The 21596-nt window shown below is 34.0% G+C and overlaps 1 protein-coding gene across 10 annotated transcripts in view; it reads right to left on the bottom strand.

The window, feature by feature from the left end:
- The window catches only part of PCDH15 (protocadherin related 15), an 800695-nt gene that overhangs the window by 321835 nt on the left and 457264 nt on the right, over positions 1-21596 (bottom strand). The gene's annotated exons all lie outside the window — the stretch shown is intronic.

Here is a 21596-nt window from a genome sequence, read left to right as displayed (position 1 = left end):
GTTCTTTTGGCGTTTACACTCTTGTTTTCTTGAATTGAGGCTACTGTGTTCCCATAGGAAACTGAAGCAATCACAGCAGGAAGCATTGGGTTTTTTTCCCATTTCTTGTGAGAGTGGTAAAAAAAACTTTTGGAGGTCTTGAAGACTATCTTTATTTAATTTAATAATGAAAAAAAGAGGAAAGTCCTAATAGCAAATCTAATATCCCTATAGGAAATTTAATTTTTTTCTCTATCTTACCTGCTGTCCTTGACACACAAACACATATTACTACAGGCTGAGGCCTGATAAAATGAAATAGGTGAAGCTTCCTGTTATTACTTCCATCCTTCCGTTTGCTCTCATTTTTTTCATTCGTAATATTTTCCTTCCTAATTCCCAGAGACTGTCTTGTCCTGGAGTCCTCTTTATTTAAACTTGGCTTTAGGAAAGGTTCTTAGAACCTTGTTCACACTGACTTATAAAGGACTGATAAGACCTATAGTACTACCTTTTCAAGGTCAAAGGCATCTCCAGTTGTAGAACATCTAATTAGAAAATTAGAGTATCAAGTGCAAGATACTTTTTTTGAGGAAAGGGAATCCACTCAGAGTCCCTGAAATAATACCACATAAGCATCTATAAAGGTAATTTGCACATATTTATAATCATTTTGGAGCAACTGGTATCCAATAGTTAAAGATTACATTTGCATTATGTGTGAAGAGAATGATGATTATTAATTTCATAAAGCAAAATTAAAGTAATAATGATTTAATATGTTAAATAAGGCTCCTTCACTTCATGATAAATATAAATTCACTTAAGGGGGGAAAACAGACAAAAAAATAGGTTCCTTTGGGAAATTTTATAAAATGCATTTTATAAACGTTCACAGAATTTTGTTTCCATCATACCAAAAATGACAGATGGAGAAAAGAAAGGTGGCCTCAGTTTACACATGAGGGGAAAACAATCAAAAGTTTCCTGTTGAATAAAGAAAACCACATGATCATAATAAATAAATAAACCTGTAGAAAAAAATTTCTTATTTATTGACATTTTCTCATGTATTCTAATCCCTGAGTTTCACTTCTATAAAGTAGCACATCTTTATTGTTCACAGACTCCTTTGGGGGGCTATTGGACACCCTAGTGCACCTTCTTAGATAAAATGAGACCATGCACATTTACTTTGAAATTTGAATTCAATTTCAGGAATGCCGTGTTAATTAATGGCCCATTCAAAGCTTCGTGTTTACTATCTTGATGAGATGTAAACAAAGTGCTTTACACATCCCATCATGCTTAAGGGGATATACTGTTCATATTCTAATTCTATTTTTATTACCCACCGCATTTAGAGTGATAATGTGCATAGAAATAGCATCAACAAAAATAATTGAGAGGAAAAAGGAAATTTGAGAGACTGGCATTAATTCAGCAAAGTCTGAGATTGGGTATTTGGGGGGGGACAGATGTGGTTGCCTGAAGGAAAACCATTTCACAAAATGATTCTGGGACTTATACGAGAATGACAGACATAGTCCTAAAGGCAAAGGAGAAGGAAACTATGTGCAGAAACAGTCAAAATGAATGATGTATATTTACGGAGAACTATCCAAGCCAGACAAACTCATTCTCTTGTGTGTATGGATAAAATTAGAAAATCAGAGGATGGGGATAGCAGAGAAGATATCAATTTTGATTATAGTAAATCACTTAACACAATGTCTCAGGAAATCTTAATTAAAACTTGGCTCAAATTGGATTCAATATTAACCTTCTTCCTGGGACTTAAATTGGCTAAAGGAATTTAATGATAAATGGCAATGCATCAAGTTAAGAAGAAATGTTGAGGAGCATGCTTCAGGGATGCAGGTATTATGGCTGGTCTTATTTAACATTTTCATAAATGATGTTGGAAGGGAGGATAAGCTGGATAATAATTAAATTGAAGAAGACACCCGTCTGGGAGGTGCTGTAAATACCAAACATTACTGCAAAGGAAAGGTGATAGAAAACCCCCCAAAACTGCAGAGCCAGCCAATCACAGAAAAGCTAATATATTCAAGTAACACTACTAGCTCCACAGAAACCATTAGCAAGTAGGAAGTTTAACAAATAAGCCAAAAATTAATTCTATGTTTAGGTTACTTAAATAGTTTTATACTATTTTTAAGTCTTTTGGCACTAAATGATAAAATAATGGGTTACGAATCAACATAATTGAGTCCCCACACATGCAAACAAAAATATTTTGAAGAAATTATTGGTGGTCCAAGATTAGAAAAGAGAGCTGAGACACTGACTCTGCAGACCCCAAAAATGATAATTCTTCCATGAAACACCTTAAAACTAAACTATGGTGGGGATTTAATTCAACTGCAACTCAATGACTCTGTGATCAGTGGTCTATGAGATAGAGGTGTATGAACACTGATCCTAATTTAGAGGGAAAATCTGCCTCCTAAATGAAAAGGGAATGGAGGGGAAGTTGGTTTACTCTCTATGTAAAGCCAAAGTGTTGCTTACAAGTTATTAGATGAAAGTAAAATAAAATCTATGATTTTAATTCTTTCACTTGAATGTTATGATATCTAAATGGCAAGAAACACTGTTGTTTACATTTCTTTTCTGTAATGTGTTACAATCCTTTTCAGAAAGTTTAATCTTCCCCTCCCACAATTCCTTCCTCTCAGTACAATATTCCAGATATCTTTATCCTCAGCTGCCTCTCACCCCACCAAAAAAAAAAAAAAAAATTCTGATTGTCCCCTATTTCCTTTCCTGTTCTGGCTGCAGTTTATTTCTCTTTCCTGTGTCTGAGAAATTGATAAATATGGCTTTACATAAAAATACAAATGTAAAGAACATTGGATCATAAACTGAACACAAAAATTCAAATTGGAGTCTCAAAAATGAAGCGGGTATAGAATAAAAGTCATAATTGATATAGAAATAATCACCAGACCTAAACTATAATATAAAAGTGTGTACATAGTGTATATATAAATATGTATATATGTATATATAAATATGTATATATAAAAATATATATACATTCATATTTCATATATATATATATGAAAACATATATAAATATGTTTTCACTAGAAATGATTTTTGGCTAAATTGATAATGAATAAGTGTGCTGACCATTTGGCGTTTTTGCCTCCTGGGCATTCCTGGGCCCTTGTTTCTACTAAGAGTCCTTCATGTTCCTTTGGGAAGCTATTCATCTGCTTCACATTCCCTGTTTGGGTGGAGCTGACACTTAGCTCCAGCTGTGGGAGTGAGATTCAGGCCTGGACACTGGTTCAAGAATTGGCAGGTTATCTAAGTTACTTTAGTCAGGGTGACTTCTAGAAACAGTGGAAAAGAGTAGCTCTTATTTCTTCTGGGGCTAGACTGGTGAATTTACATCTGATGTTTTTGCTGATTTTCTTGTCTTCATTGGGTCTGCCTAAGACAGTGGTGCACAAGAATGCAATGTCAAGAAATAGGGAGAGAATATCAGTGATAACACTGTTTCCAGGTATGCCTGAGCAAATTTACCACTGAACTTTCCTGATGTATGAGCCAGTCTACGGCCATACCACCCTGAATGCACCTGATCTGATCTATGAGCCAAAAATACACTTTTTAAAAAAAAAAACCTAGTTTAATTTGAAATTATGTCACTTCAGCCATAAGAATCCTAAATATTATAGGAAAAGAGTTTTATGATTAATTATTTTTCTTGGCTTTCTTTATGAATATTTACTCCTCTAGGATTATTGTACTTTAAAATTTTGGTAGGTGGTGCCATGTGATCATTAATACATCAAACCATCTTTGATTCAACGTATGGTTATTCATTACAATGGACAGAAGATCATACTATGAAAGTGGTCGAGTTGCTCTTATATAGAAATCATGATGAAGTATGTAAAACAAGTAATTATATATATATATATACACACACAGATAAATAACAAGTAAATATTTTTCCTGTAATAATAGTTGGACTTTTAAACAAAGCAATTATCTAAATTGTAAAATTAAGCACTTTTAAAAATATACATTTCTTGGAAAGTCTTTTTTAATCTCTTTATTATTCAGGTTAACCATTCAAACTAGGCAAACATAAAAAAATAGAACTACTTGAGTAAAATTTTGTGATATTTGGTACAAGATAAGGTCATGAATATTCAGGTTCCGTGTTTTTCTTAAATAAAGTTTGATTTGCAAAGTAAACTCCAGATTGATGGCGTGCTAAAACATGTAAATCTGAGTTTAGAAAAGTCTGGAAAATATTGTATCCTTTTGGCTAGAAAAGAGTTATAGAAGTAAGCTAGCTGAGATCACTTGGCAGTAATCATAATAACAAATTAATTTCTAATCTTGATTTAGGAAAAATAATAATCTGGAAAAAAAACATTCATTTCAAAATAATTAATGAGAATCTGCAATGGTCTCAGGCACCATGTTAGGAGCTGGATATAAGTTAAACTTGGTGAATAAAAATTGGGCCCTGCTTTTTTTTTTTTTGGAATTTACTGTTAGATGAGGAAGATTATTAATAATAAATGAAGACATTCATATTGACATGTTGTGACAAGTACTATTAAAAAATGAACATAGAGAACAATGAATAGGTTTCAGGGTAGATATGAAGGTCCTTTGAAGAATATGAATTAAGAGCAGTTCGTTGAAAACGGAAGGGCATGTGTGAGGATCCTGAGGTTAAGAGAATGAATAAGGCTTTCAAGGAGGTTGAATGTGATGAACCAGGGAAAGACTAACATGTGATGAAGTTGCAGAGACTAGTAGAAGCAAGACGATGAAGGTTTTTATGGGCTGTTATAAAACATTTTGAGAATCACGGTGTGAGACGACTAAATAATGAAAAGATTTACTTATATTTGATATTTAATATGTATAGTAGTCTCTGCACTCTTTTTTTCTCCTTTTTTTTTTGTTTTTTGTTTTGAGGGCAGGAAAAGCTGGGGAGAGTGACATGATTTTGGATAAGTTTATAAGAGAATGGCAGTGAATTCTTTTAATGGTTCTTGTTTATAACAAAAATACAATACAACTGTGCTGGTCTCCAAAACATGGACCAAAACATTTCACACCTGATTTAGATAACAAAATAAATTTGAAGAAAAAATGTTTTGATCAACAGCATAAATACCAATCAAACAGTGAAGAATGAAACCACGTTGCTTTCTACGGTATGCCCAGGCTACATTTATACCATTGTTTTCTGCTATTGTGAAAAGGGATTTCCTGATTTATGCAGACACAAATTTGGCATTCTTAATAACAAAAAGTGTTCTGGAAACCTCACAATTTAAGTATTTTTTTCAATCTAGTGCTTTTTATTAGTACAGTAGATATTCTATTAGTAAGGGAATTCCTTGTATTGTAACTTTCAATGAGTTTCACGTAGGGAGTGTAAATGGTGAGAGATGGTGCTGTGGTGAGGATTTCCTTAAGAAATATTCATTGAGGAGACACTCACTGCCCTTTTCAGAATCTCAGATAGTGTTTGAGGTTTGGTTTATTTTGATTTCTAGCTATAGTAGAAAAAAGATTGCACTGTGTTTCTAGACATTCACTTCTGTTTCCTAGTATGTCATGCTGATTCCTTTCATTTTGTATTTTACACTTAATAAGGTAGATTTGGTCTGTTTCTTATTTGGTCTATTTGTGGAAATGTAAGAAGCACAGTTCTTGAAGACTTGTGTAATAGGTTGCAGAATTACTTGTACGTTAAACAATTTGTGATATTCCAATTTTCTTCAGACAGTATTCCTTTGATTATTTTAATTCAACATAGCAAGAATTCAATACACCAACAGATCTATTGTCTTATAATTTTTATTAGACATAGAGATTGATGCCTAATATGAAATTTAGGGTCCTATAAAATGAATACATTTGCACAGTAGTGGTATAAAAACAAACTATAATCCATGACTTATAATTGATGCATGAAAATATTTAACTTATTTTAGCAAAAAGAAAAGGCATTTTTCTCCTGTTAATACAGTGTCTTTATTTAATTTAATTTATTTGTTTCCCTCCACTTCATCATCGGAATCCCTGTTTTCAAAATGCTGTCCCTCCTTTATACTATACATCTAGTTCTATCACTACTACCTGACTGAAATTGCTTTTTTAAAATGGCATAGAGGAGTAGCTAGGAGGCAGGACTTCTGGCTCTGGTGGTGTGAGAAGGTCAGATAATTCTTTTTCCAAAAAGTAAGTATAAATCTAAGCAAAATTGTCAAAAATACCATTTAGGGCTCTAAAGATTCCCTAACATGAACAAATTTAGAGGAATTATTCATGAAGAATTGCTGCAACTTTAGGTAAGAAAAGCAGGAGTCAGCAGCCTTCTTGTTTGGGTGTCACCCTATGTCCCCCACCACTCACCACCCAAATACAATTGTCACGTAAGGTTCATAAGGGTAGGACTGGCCATAAAAAACAGCAGATTTGCTTCAAGAGATGATAGACTCAATTCAGCATTAATAGAAGAATCAAGCACAGTGGGAATTGAATAAGGAACAACCTCAGCTCTGCCAATACAAGTTGTGGTCCTAGTTGGGGTAAGCTGTAAACAAGCTAGAAATTTAGCAGAAAGAACCAGAAAATGAGAGCCCAATAGAAGGTCTGAATAAGATTTCCACACATTTCTGACACTATACACATTCACAGCGGAGAAATGAGAAGGCCATGAGAATGTAATGAGAATGTAAATGCCAAAAGGAAGTCCTGAGAACTGTATGAACTGTCAATGCTCTCCCCAACCCAAATTCAGATCAACTGGCAAAGGGTAGAAGCCTTATGGGCTTGAGGTGTTTGTGCAAACCTTGGTCCAAATTATTGGCTGACATTAAGCTCTGCAGAAACAAGAACAACTCATAAGAAGTCAGCTAAAAATTAAAAATAAGAATGAAAGCAAAACGTGTGCAGAGACATTAGGAGCTGCACACTTAAATGAAGCAGATTCAGCAGATGAAATTCAGACACGTTATTTAAAAAAAAACCCTCAAGGTCAATATTCAAAACCCAGTTAAAACAAACAAATAGCATAATATATAAATCAATAAATCTAAAGACTGTTAAAGAAGAAAATTATTTTGATCCTTATAAAAGTGGTAAGGAAGACTTTATTCAGGACCTTGTGATAGGTGTCAAGACATTACAACAGGAGAGAGAGATTGGGCTCAACTCACTCAACTCCAAATACAGTAAGGATAGCTGGGGATTTATAGTCAAGAGCAGAATGAGGGGGTCAGTGGATGGAAAATTACTAGGAGGTGACATCAATGGTAGGGGGACTCTTGCTAAACCAACTTAACAATATTCTTGCAGAAGGCAGGCCAGCATGATTAGATATCAAGGATGGTTAATGAGGATTTTGATCAGATATTGAGGGTGGGGGATTCTCTATAAACTGACTGAGCAGGATTCTTGCTAAAACTGGAGCAGGAAGGCCAAAGACAAGGCCCAAGAATGACGCCTAGTTGAAAAGATGGCTCACAGGAGCCTAACTAAGGTGTGGTCAAGAAGAGAGTTTTTGTTAAGATCCAAGAAGCTCAATGGACTCAAATAGGAAAAACACAAAGAGTTCCACACCTAAACACATCACAGTCAAATTGGTGAAAGACAAAGAGAATACCTTGAAAGCATCAAGAAAAAAGACTCATTTCATAAAAGAAAACAATGTATGGTGCATGGCTGACTTCTTATCATAAGCAATGGAGGCCAAGAGGCACAGGCCTGACATGTTCAAAGTACTGGGGTTAAAATCAACAACCATCTATCAACCAAGTATAATATATCCAGCAAATTTATCCTTAATATTAAAGGTAAAATAAAGACATTCAATCTCTTTATGTAATAATATTACCAAAATAAAAGACAGAATCACATGATAATCTCAATACATACAGAAAAGCAATTGATAAAACCAAATATCCATTTATGAAAAAAATTCCCAACGAACTAGGAATAGAAGGGAACTTCAACCTGATAGAAAGCATCTACAAAAAAACCTACAGCTAGCACTATATACAATGATGAGATGCTGAATGATCTCCCCTAAGATCAGGAACAAGAAAAGGATGCTCTCACCACTTCTATTCAACATTTGACTTGATGTTCTAGTCAGTACAACAAAGGAACAACAAAAAAGAGACATCATATGGAAAAGAAGAAGTAAAACTATCTTTACTTGCAGAAGATATATCATCTATGTAGAAAATACTAAGGAATCTATGAGAAACTATGAGAACTAACAAGTGATTAACAAGATTAAGCAAAATCGATTGTATTTTTATATGTTAGCAGTGAACAATCCAAAAATAAAATCAATTCAATTCACAGTAGCATCAAAAATGATAAAATAACTAGGAATAAACTTAACAAAATAAGTACAAAACCCATACACCAAAATCTACAACATTGCTCAGAGAAAATCAAAAGTATATAGAAAGAGAGTCTATGTTGATGGATAGAAAGACTCAATATTTTAAGATGAAAATTCTCCACAATTTATTTGATTTATAGATACAATGTAACCCCTATCAAAATTCTATCGGGCTTTTTTGTAGAAATTGTCAAGTGAATCCTAAAATTTATATGGAATATAAGGAATCTAGAACAGCCATAACAATTTTAGAAAAGAAAAGTAATGAAGAAGGAATTACACTACCAGTTTCAAAACATACTATCAACCTACAGTAATCGAGACAATGTAGTTTTGGCGTAAGTTAGATGTATAGATTAATAGAACAGAAGTCCAGAAATAACCTCTTACATTTATGGCTAACTGATTTACAACAAAGATGTCAAGGTAATTATGGGGAAGAGATAGTTTTGATGATAAAAGCTGCTGAGATAGCCATATGTAAAAGATAAAAAATAAATAAAAATGGATTGTGACCTTTATCTCACAGCATATGCAAAATTAATTCAAAATGAATCACCTAAATGTAAAATGTAAAAGCTAAAACTATGAAATTTGTAGAAGGTAATATAGGAGAAAATTTTTGTGAACTTAGGTTGGCAAAAGTTTCTTAGATACAACACCAAAAGTATGATATACAAAAAGAAAAAAATGATAAATTGAACTTTCTCAAAATTAAAAGCTGTTGCTCTTCCAAAAACGCTACTAAGAATATTAGAGACAAAACACAGACTGTGAAAAAATATTTTCAAATAGATATCTGTAAAGAGACTTATATTTATAATTTATAAAGAACAATTGCAAGTCAATATTAAGAAGACAAACAATACAAATAAAAAATGGGCACAAAATTTGAATATATGTTTCACCAAAGATGGAAAAATGGCTAGTAAGCACGTGAAAAGATTTCAAAATCATTAGTCATTAGGGAAATGCAAATTAAAACCATAATGAGATACAGCTAGGCGCTTGCTATAATGACTTGCATAAAAAAACTAAAAAATACCAAGTGTTGATGAGGATGTGGTAGACATATAAAAGAGTGCAGCCACTTTGGAAAGCAGTTTGGCAGTCTCTTGAAAAGTTAAGTAGACACTTATCATATGACCTAGTAATTCTGCTCCTAGTAATTCTGCATATTGGGTGTATGCATCTACACACACCCAATAGAAATAAAAATATATGTCCATGGAAAGACTTGTATAGAATTTTCATAGCCACATTATTCATATTCTCCAAAACTGGAAACAGTTCAAATGTGCATCAGTTGGCAAATCGATAAACAAAATGTGATGTTTTTATATCTTGGAATACTATTCAGTAATTCAAAGAAACAAAAATATGATACTGATTCATGCTACAGCATAGATGAACCTCACAAACATTATGCAATGTGAAAGAAGCCAGGTAAAAACAGACTACATAGTTGTATAATGCCATATTTTTGAAGTTCATAGACAAGGCAAATTTTTAGAGACAACAAGCAGAACAGTGGTTGCCTGGAGCTGGAGATGGGAGTAAGTATTAACTGCAAGCAGGCATGAGGAACCATTTTGGGGTGATGGAAACGTTTAGAACTGAATTGCCGTAATTGTTGCACAACTGTCTAAATTTACTAAAAATCACTGAAATGTACACCTATGAAGGGTATGTTTTAGGACATGTAAATTATAGCTCAATAATGCCCTCAAAAATTACGAAGAAAATTTTAGCCACATAAATGATCTTTAACAATCTTTATCCATTTTGCCTTTCTACTTCATTAATAGGCTACCATTCAGGCTGACCAGAATTTTTCTAATTGTTCATCCATTGTTTCATTATTTGATTCATTTTTCTCCCTTCTTCCTCCGTTTCTACGCACTTTCCAAAGTTTAGGTTATTTGGCTACTCGTTTCTGTCTTTCTCTTTGAAACCTTTAGATCCTCCTCCACTCTCAGGTAATTGGCTATCAACTCTATGCCACTCCATTCCACCCTTTTAAAACCTACTTCTTCTTCCTGGTGAAGAGACAAAAGGGAAAGTTCTGGCAAGCAAGGAAGCATCAGCCTTATGTATTAAACATAGACTATAATCAGCAAATCCCACCCTGGGAGGCTGAGTCTGTGTTAAGAAAAGTAATAAGAGAAAACAAGGTGAAATTGTGGAACATGGAACCGGGAGTACGTAAATAAAGATTTCAAGAAAAGATGCCTTCCTACTTTTCTTTGAAAGAACGTTTCAGAACAAGAGTATAACCCTCTTATGTGTTCCTCTGGGATGTGTTCTTAAGTCATAGCCAATACTGGAGGAGGCCCCCAAATTTGGCTCTTACATGAAGCCAAGGTACAAGATCTACCTGGGGTCATTTGGGGTCATTAGGGCAATGTGTCCCTTGATACATGCCAGAATATTAGGTTGGAATGGATCAATCGAATCTTGTTTTTTGGTCATGTTTATTACATTATTACATTTGAAGGCCTGAAAGAACTCTTAACTCTGACCTAAGCTGATGTTCTGTGACTGCCAGATGTAGCTTATACATGTATAGTTATGCTTCAGATGATGGAGTGATATATGAACAGACTATCATACACCAAACTACTGAGAATCATACTTTATAATTACTTTGGGAAAAGCTGTATAAATTTTATTTAGGAATGACTTACTGACACAATGATTGTAATGGAATCTGATGTATTTAAAGAGTTGTAGTTGGCTCTGCTGGAGGATCAAGTCAGAGGGGTATATTAGTGGGAACTATGGCCAGTCTAAACTATAGCAAGATGTCATTTGTAGGTATAGTCATTACCAATGTTCTTTCACAGCCATAGTTTCATGAATTAAAAAGAAACTTTTACATTTTCATATATTTCTTTAATGCCCGACTTAGTGGAAGACAGCTGGATTCTCTTTCTGCACTCAATTTGTTGTGATATGCTCTTTTGGTTGGTGTTTATGAAGAAAATTGGGCCTCGCACAGATATGTAGTTAGAAATCGTGTATATTCTTCTTTGATACTACACCAAAACTTGACAAGTGGTAGTTTCTTAAGGGTTTTTTTGCAAGGAGGAAACTGAAACCTCATTGATAAACTTTTAAAACTGTTAAATCAAAATCCGTTCGCAGATATTGCATTTTGAATGGATTTTTTTACCTATACAAGATTTTGTAATATCATACATTTGTCTCTTGAAAAATATTGGTAGATTGAGTTATGTAGATCTTCTAAATGTTGACACATTTAATTGTATGACATCAGAATCATCACATTCATTAATATCACCACAGGTCTCACCAGAAAAGTTATTAAGTATCGGGAAGCTGTCAAGCTCATGGTGGTGGATACAAGTTTTCCTAAATCCTAATTTTCACCTAACAGCTGGAATTTTATTATTGACAACAAATGCTATCAATTATTTTCCTTGAAGGGACAGTCTCACTTTATTTTCAAGAAAATATCTACCAAATACTAAAGTCTGAGAAACGATAGTTTATCAGTCATTCAAGTAAAATCAGTGTTCCGTGAAAGCAGCTAGTTCAGCTCGCAACTTAATTGCACAAGTACTCTTTCCTTAGAGTATCATCAAGCTTCTGGGTCTCATTGCAGTGCACCAGCCACCTGTTTCTCACGAGGCAACACAGTGTTGACCCTTAATCTGTCCAAACCTCATCAAAGGTACCATGGAGAAGTTAAGTTTGTTTCTTTCTTTTTTGATGAAGCAACAGCATTACAAATTTTATTAAATCTCAATTCTTCAGTATATGTCTTTTTGATATTCTGTGTGACAAAATAGGAAATATGCATAAAGCATTTCTGATATTAATTGAAGTGTGTTGTGCTAAACATTTAATCTCTCTGCTTCAGGTCTATGATATAATAAAGGTGTTTTGATTCATTATGCAGTTGGATAAAAATGAAACTTGAGTAGATATTGATCTCTTGGACAGAAAGATTATCTGGGAAGACAACCTAAAACCCACAAGCTAGGTATAACCATGGAGACAGATTTGCCAGGGGAAGAATTTAAGTTACATTTGGAAAACTTACATACACAGTTGAATGTCTCTATCAACACTTATAAAAAGGTGTAAGTAATAGAGGATGATGAAGAGAAATAATCTTTCAAATGTTAAAGGAATATCAGACAATTTAGGAAAATGTATCGCTGCTAATGCATTTTGCAGAGAGAATTCCAGCTCCTTACTGGATAAAAGATATTCTGGTCATTACTAGTGTTTTAGTAAGTCTACTTTTATGAACTAAATATTATAGAAGTTGCTGTAACAAAATGTTTAAGAAAATGCTTCAGAAATATCTAGCAAGGTGGTAATATATCCTGAGTGCAGATGATTTAGAAGACGTTAGAAGTTACATCTAGAGGTCACAAGACTTCCATTATGCTATTGTCATAAAAGTTATGTTGTTGCCAATCCTGTACCCTTACTTAAAGCTAAATAAATTTGGTGCTAGGAGAGGCCTATTGAGTCTCTCAAGGTTGGCAGTCAGTCTGAACCCAAGACCATTCCTGCTGGTCAAGCAAATTGGGCAATGCATAATTTAGTCCTCTCCAGATTTATGCTCTCTGGAGCCTTAATGTGAACCAGTGATGCTTTAAGCTAAAAAGGATACTAGGCGTCTGGTTACCCCTCTTCTGTTCAACATATCCTACAATAATCTAAGATGACAAGCCCCTCAGTAGAGTAGATGGTTGGTGAATCTTTCAGGTGTATAATTCAGGAGGAGGTATCAACACCATTAACAATACTATCATCATTAATTTTTTTATGAACCATTAAAAGGGTTGTTAGTGGAGATGGATCTCTCATCTAGGCGTTCCTCTTTCTGATAAAAAGCCAGAGAATAAAACATCAATAACAAGAATTTTTAAAGTGTTTCTTTATATTGCTTGAGAATTTGGAGGGGTTGTTTCTTTTCTGGGGCAACTTAATGATCCTTTTGTAGACGTTCATTGAATCTCATTACTCAAACTCTGAGACCAGAAACTGGAATCTCAAATACTTTAATGCTATTGCATTCTTTCATGCTCAACTTCTACCTTAATTACCTCAAAGAAACACTTCTTCAAAGTTGGCTTCCATCAATTCCCGTATCACAGGTCTTAACCCATCAATTTAAGGATTGAGTCTTAAATACTTCTTCAAGAAATCTTATGTTGTCTACAACACCAAATCTAAATTACGTTGCTATGCAAGATATTCCTTCTTTAATTAACTGATTCATAAATTGATACATTTATTCAGACCTAAATTTGTACCGAACACTGGCCTCTGAAAAATAGAATGCAGAAGTTACAGACAGAATAATTTCTGTCAAACACTTTGTGGTCTAGAAAAAGAGATAGGAAAGAAAAGTGTCTTTAATAGAAGTGTTTTAGAAAAGGATTAAAAGACATTACAAAAGTACAGAAAAGCCTATAATGACAAGGAGCCTGGAAAAATAAGCCAATGCATATTTGACTTAGTACAAGAAAAGCAAATCTTTTACCATTTAGTTCCTCCTCTCTCCAATGGCAGTCAAATTAATACCATAATGCCTCATGAAATTACCATGCCTTTGGTCATACCATTCCATCTCCAATAACATTAATTTCCCCTTCATCTGCCTATCTGAGTACTAAACATCCAGATAGGTTCATGAAGTTCTAATCAGCAGTGAAGCTGTCCCAACTATTCAAGCCCTAACAGATATTCCTCCCCACTCACTTTCTGATGAACTCTCATAATATTTTAGCATGTTCCATCTAATTTAACAGTTTAATAATGGTATAGGATATTTTCTGATTATTTCACTGTGAATAAGCATTATCTCTTACAAAATAAATTAAACTCTTTATGGGTTATGACTGTGTCTTATTTATCCTATGTATTTTTCAGAGCATCTAGTTTAGTAACAAGCACATAAAAATCTACATACATTAAATTATAATTTGTCCAAGAAAATATATAACATATGTATTATGAACACATGTTATATATGAACACGTTATATAACATGTGTATTAATACACATATATATTAGAACTTGGCTAGCAGTGTTTTTGATTGTTGGGTTTTTTTGCCAAATTCAATACGCAAGTTTACTAGAATTCCAAGAAATCACTCCTACTCTATTTGGAATACTGTTTTTTTCCTAAGATAACCTCTCTTTGAAACATCTCAATATCCAAGTGGTTTTCTGTTATCTGAGTATGCTTTGACATTGTAACATAATTTACAATGAGAGAGTTGACAAGGAAGGAGATCTTTTTTTGAAAAAACAGCTGAAAAAAGCTAAAAACATTCTGGTGATACACAGTAAAGAAAAAAAGCATAAAATATAATGTACATTTTTGCTTCTTCTAGGGTGTTTTCAAATTTCAAGTCAATTATCTAGTAAACCAGCACTATCTAGAACTGTAATAAGAAACGATATTGTCAAAATTAAAAATGCTCAACACATGATTTTAAAAACAATCACATACAACTAAACAAAAGCCTCATAAAAAATGCAAGCATCAAGGCATTAATTACTGAAATTGGACCATGGACAGTTTTCACTATGACAACCCAAAAACATGCTAGATAAATTTAAAAGTAAATTAATTTAATTGCAATTACAAATACATTTTCTTTGAAAAGCTGATAAATATATCAAGGAAGAGGAATGATGATTGAAAAATCATATAAAAGCCAAATGTGAGAATTCTTTTTTTACTGATTTGTGTAAGTAAAATGCAGATGTTTGTGATCACTATATTGATATCATTAATATTTGCCCTAAGTTTATCAAATGGGAAAGCTTAGTCTACACAACATCACTCTTAAGGTCTTAAGAGATATTCAGATGTTACAAATTTCATAATGTTTAATTTGATGATATGAGTCGTATTTTTCATGTATGATAAAACTAAAATATAATATGACCTTTTTTCCTAATGCACTAGCAATTACTTAAGGTCAGAAATTAATTTTTAGTAATTCCTTTAATCCCTATGATTTGGCACAGTATAGAGCAATTTAGACATTTGACACAATAAATAATTTTCAAATAAATGTGTTAATTATTCAACTTGGCCTTTCTAAAAGCATATATAATTAATTTCTCATTATATGTTTCAGTCAAATTGTTTAGTCTCTCAACAGCTTTCATTAGAAAGATTCTTCTGGATAATTAAGTTAGGAAGTACTATGGTCTGGGAATACTAATATATCTGCAGTTTAGTTGATTAATTTTTTAAAATGCAGTAGCCTGAAATATAGGTAATTTCACAACACTCATACAGAAATTACATAACACTTATTTTACCTACATCCATTATTTCCTTTATCCATTCATTCATTAAACAAAAATTTATTAAAGAGCTACGTGCCAGGGGGCTGGCCCCGTGGCTTGGCGGTTGAGTGCACGTGCTCTGCTACTGGTGGCCCTGGTTCAGATCCCGGATGTGCACTGACGCACCGCTTGTCTGGCCATGCTGAGGCAGCGTCCACATACAGCAACTAGAAGGATGTGCAACTATGACATACAACTATCTACTAGGGCTTTGGGGAAAAAAAGGATGAGGATTGGCAATAGATGTTAGCTCAGGGCCGGTCTTCCTTAGCAAAAATAGGAGGATTGGCATGGATGTTAGCTCAGGGCTGATCTTCCTCACCAAAAAAAAAAAAAAAAGTCTATGTACCAGGTGCTGTGCAACAGGTTGAGTACATAATGGTAGTGAAAAAAGAAAGAAAATAAACAGAGAAAATGACTAAGTCTTTACTCCACTTGAGCTTATAATCTAATAGGAGAAACAGATAGAATTATATTTAGAAACTTGAAATGTGCTATGAAGGAAAAATAAGGATGCTCTGGGATAATAAAGGGAACATAATATAGCAAGAGAGTCATGGAAGGCTTCTTTGAGGAAGTGACATTTAAATTGAGATCTAAATGATGAAAAACATAAGTAGGAGTTATCTAGTCAGAGTGGAAGCATTATAATGAGCAAGAGAAAGGTGAATAGTAAGTAGTGAAATTGGAGAATAATCAAGAGAGTGGTCATGCAGGTTTCCAACTAGGGGCTTTATTCTTACAGCAGTGGAAAATCATTGAAGGGATCCAGCATGGGAATTATTAATTTGATTTCAAATTTCAAATGGCCCTCTTGCTGCTGAATTGAGAAGAGGGAGAGAGATGTTAATAAAGTCCAAAGAAGAGTATTGCAGTGGTCTATGTAAAAGCTGATGGCGACTTTTGCTAGGATAGTGGAAGTGGGAAGAGAATCAAGTAGATGTATTCAAAAAGTATATGAGGAAAAATTGGTAGGACTTGGTAATTGGGAGGTGGGAGTAAACGAGAATGTGGCAAGAATAACTCTCTGGTTTCCAGCTTGAACAATTAAATGGAGGGCATTGTATTTTCTTAGGTGAAGAATATCATCCATTTGAACAAAATAGAGATGTCGTAACAAAGCTTCAAATTCAACTAATGTCTGCAACATGAATGAGTAACCTATACAAATTAAGAATCATGATTTTGGTTATATGTTTTGATTTTCAAGCAAATGAATTTTAGGTAAGAAATCATAGTGTGGTCTTTAGCAAAATTAAATTGGTTCAAATATCAAAAATAAAATTACGTACAAATGTAAAAACGTTTACTTTTTTGTATGGTTTGCTCACCACATCTTTGGCTGGTCCAATACTAAATTTTACCAAGACTTTAAATAAATATAATCCTCAAACTTTAATCATGATATCACAAACACACAAACACTGCACACACATTTACCACATAGAAAAATATTATTTGACATAATATAAATTGTCAAAAGATATTAAAATACTAAAATATTAAAGTCTTATCTTAATTTTATTTATAATGGAAATTATTTAAAAAACTTTTAATATGTAATTTTACATATAATTTTTGTGTGTCCTCCACAGAGTTGCTGGCTGGATATGTGGGAGCATTCTGGAAAGAACAGTTAATTCTGACTTGCTAGCAAAAAAAAGGCTTTATTAGAAAAGTAACATTTGAACTGTGTGTTACAGAATGAAAAAAGGTGTAATTTGGATCAAACCTTAAAACTTGAGAAAGAAGTCAACGGGCATGGAATGGGAAGGATATTCCACGCTAAAATTAAACAAAACAAAATCCTGTGTATGATCCCAAAGTTGATTACATGGAAGAATGTAGCTGAAGATGAGACAAAGATATCTGCAGTATTACATAAATGTTCTTGACTGCATGTGTGGAGACTGGACTCTTTCTTGCATAGGCTTTCTAGAAGAATGCAGACCCGTTCTGACTTGTGTTTCAGAATTATCATTTGTAGCAGGGTGGTGGGGAATCTGCAGAAACAGTGTTGTCAATCAGAGTCTACTGTAGTAGCCTGATTTATGGCCATGCATAGGCATGGAAAAGGAAACGATGATAGACGATTCATTTTGAAATAGCAATTTCCGAAACTGGACAATTATCTGGATGCATGCACGTTAAGGAGGGAGAAAAGAAACAGGATGCTGAGGTTGCTAGCCTGAGCCTGTGTAATCTAAGATTAATTGGGCCCTTCACAATACAGTAGCTTCCAAAGGGGTCAGGTTATACTTGTTTGTATCTGTGTGTGTGTGTGTGTGTGTGTGTGTGTGTGTGTGTGTTTCTGTATCAGAAGAAAGATAACGGATTAGTTCATTTATCTTGGAATATGTCCAGTTTGAAGTGCCTGTCAAAAATTCACATTGCCACATCCAACAGATGTCAGCTTGATGCTAAGGTCATCAGAAGGCATTTAACTTTCGGAGACACGAGTATACAGACACAATGATTGAAAACTTGGTAATAGATGAAATAGAAGAGACCCACATATTGATTTTTGGGGAATGTTAATATCTAGAGAGCGAGAATTGGGCCAGTCCTGGTGGCCCAGTGGTTAAGTTTGGTGTGTTCTGCTTTGGGGCCCTGGTTTGGTTCCCGGACGTGAACCTACACCACTTGTCTGTCAGTGGCCATGCTGTGGCAGTGGCTCACATACAAAAGGAGGAAGACTGGCAACAGATGTTAGCTCGGAGTGAATCTTCCTCGGCAAAAAAAAAGACAAAAACGAAGAGTGAGAATTAAACAAGGAGCCAGCAACAAAGTCCCTCAGTCACCAGCAAGGTGGGATGAGAACCAGGGAAGTTTTCCATAAAACAGCAAAATTGAGAGTTTCACATAAATTAAAGACTGAGAAATACTTTTGTATTTGACAATTAGAGATAGACTCAGATTTACGATTTTTATATGACTTTAATGATATAATGTGACTAAAAGCCACATGGTATTAATAAAATTAATAAAATAATAATTATAAATAACAATAAATTAATAAATTCTCTAAATTTATCAATCAATGCAAGTGCCTGAATATATCAGAGTAGGATAGCAGCATGAAGTTCTGTCTGGGAGGAGTGTTTAGACCAGGGCACGGGGGAGATTTAAGAATGTTTATAGTCCAAAGAGAAAGAATCGGTAGAGAGGAAGAGATTATTGTAGTGAAAGAAAATGGAAAGAAATGGAATAATTAGTAGAGCACAGGTGAAAGTGAGGGGAAGGAATGGACTTTAAAGCATGAAGAGGAAGGAGAAGCATGACAGAAGAAATAAGGACTGAGGAATCGGAAAAATGGAAAGAGGTGAGGTGAGAGTTAAAGGACTCAGCTCTATATGGGACTCCATCTTAATGAATTCAAAATTCCAATCTTCAGAAGTACAGAAATATTGTTCAAGTTTAAGGTAGTTTTTCTCAAAATTGGCTGCATGTTACAGCTGCTTTGTTTTATTAAATAAAATCTCTCCAAGTGACTCTACTATGAACGGCCAGATCATTTAAATAAAAATATCTCAGGATAGAGTCCATATATCAATATTTTAAAAAGTTTCTCAGGTAGAACTCTAATATTCAATTAGGATTAAAGAACCACTGATTTAAGAGAACTGTAAAAGTTTAGGAACAGCATCTGTGGAGTAGAGATTGGATAGTTAACTACTGATATTAAAATCTATATCTTCAAAATATTAAAATTGTATACCAAAACCTGTATCTTTAATATAGAACAACTGGTTTTTCAAGAAAACTAGCACTGTGTGAAATGTGACATTAAGACAATAGAGCATGATATCCATTAGTGTCAATCTGTAAGATTTCATTGGTGGCCTACAAAATGGTCTTTCACACAGCATAAAACATGCTGCATGTACTGAAAAAAATCATTCTCACTCATGCCAGTAATTTCCCCCTAAACCCAAGATGTGCTAATAACCTGATTACATTTCATTTCTAGTTATGAAAGATGTAGATGGTGTTTTATGGCAGTGCTCCTTTAAGTGTAATTCATGAACCATATACATCAGAATCACTCTGTTCCTTTTTACAGTAATCAAGCATAAGAGATACAGATGAAGTCAGAAGACCAATTTACTACCGAGAACTTTTAACAAGGACCTGATGACTCACATCTTTATAACCAACCTATCCACTTCTTGTAGGCAAGGATAACTACCTCATACTAAGAAGATAGTGGACTCAAATAATTACATATGTACTTACATCAGGCCAAGATACTCTCATGGCTACAGTGGAAATGATAGATTAAAAATGATCTGATTGTAATACTTAAAATCAGTTATCCAAGGTTCTCCTTGCTAGAGATTGCTCATTGTCACCTTTGTTTCTAATACTTTCACTCTTTTTTGATGTCAGATTACTAACCAAAAAATAAACTGATTGATCTTCTGTTGGATTAATGGAGAAAGGCAGGGTTGATGAGGGGTGAGGGGTGGGTGCAGCATAAAGACCTATTTTGTGATCCTTAAAATGCAGTTGAAAGATCACAGTTCTGAATCATTTTGCTTTGTTTTAAAATTTTTCTCTCAATGAGAAATTTATTTCCTTTTATTTCTAGGCCCTTGGAGGATGTTTTATAGCCACACTACTCTTTTGTCACATACCAGGAATAACATTAAAAATACTAACTATAAAGCTTCATTTCTTGGCATTTAAATAATTTAAAAAATTAGAGGCATATAAACACAAACAACAATTTATCTTCATAACCCACATAGTTCAGGAAAATATATAAAACATGAATCTTTAAAGGTAAGGCAAGATCTGTTTTATAAAGAAATACATAAGGGAAATTAACTTTTGTAGCCTGCAAATGCCAGAAATAAGCTTTTGATGCCCTATGGCAAACATTTTTGAGATACAAGTTCCATCACATAACTGCTATCGTTTTCTTAGTTACACTTTTCAGTTCCCTGCTGGCTATTTTTCTGTATAAACTTACTTTTGTTTCCAATTATGTTCTTATAGAGATGAGAATCAGGTTTAATTAAATAAGAACATGAGAATAATTGTCATTCCTTTATCTGTATAAATTATAATTTTACTCCCTATGAAAGAGTGCCTTGGTAAAGAAAAATGCAGCTCTCTAGGTCCATCAATTGACTAGAAAAAAAGGCCAATACATTTATACCTTCCTATTCATTCATATCTACTTCTCTGCATTTCTTTCTTTCATCCTCAAGTAAACATTTACTAAGCACTACTATATTAAGCATCTACCATGCGCCAGGCACTATGATTACAGATGCTATGGATACAGAAATAAACTAATTACAGTTCTGCCCTCAAGACAAAAGGGTAAAAAGGTGAATTTCATCAATATGACAAGTGCCACAATCAAGACATGAGTACAATATATTGTGGCTGTTTGAAACCTTCTCCCCCACTACTACGTACAGAGCAGAGGATAGTCACACACAAGAAAGATGGACTTTCAGATGCACGTCCAGTGCCCAGGCTATAACGTCACCCCTTTCTATATCACTCAAGAAAGCATACCCTGAGGCTGGCCCCATGGCCTAGTGGTTAAGTTTGGCGTGCTCCGCTTCGGCAGCCCAGGGTTGGATCCTGGACGCAGACTTACACCACTCGTCAAGCCATGCTGTGGTGGCAACCCACAGACAAAACAGAGGAAGATTGGCACAGATATCAGCTCAGGGCAAATCTTCCTCAGCAAAAAAGGCAAAGAAAGCATATCTTAATCCAATAAATAAAACAGAGATAGCACTGAATTATTTCTAATTTATATTAACAATTATATCATGCAAAGTTGGTAATAATTCGTTCTATGAATAAATATTT

Source organism: Diceros bicornis, chromosome 6, assembly GCF_020826845.1.
Source record: "Diceros bicornis minor isolate mBicDic1 chromosome 6, mDicBic1.mat.cur, whole genome shotgun sequence".
NCBI classification, from domain to species: domain Eukaryota; kingdom Metazoa; phylum Chordata; class Mammalia; order Perissodactyla; family Rhinocerotidae; genus Diceros; species Diceros bicornis.
Note: the sequence above shows the minus strand (reverse complement) of the source record. Positions and strands in the feature narration are given on the sequence as shown.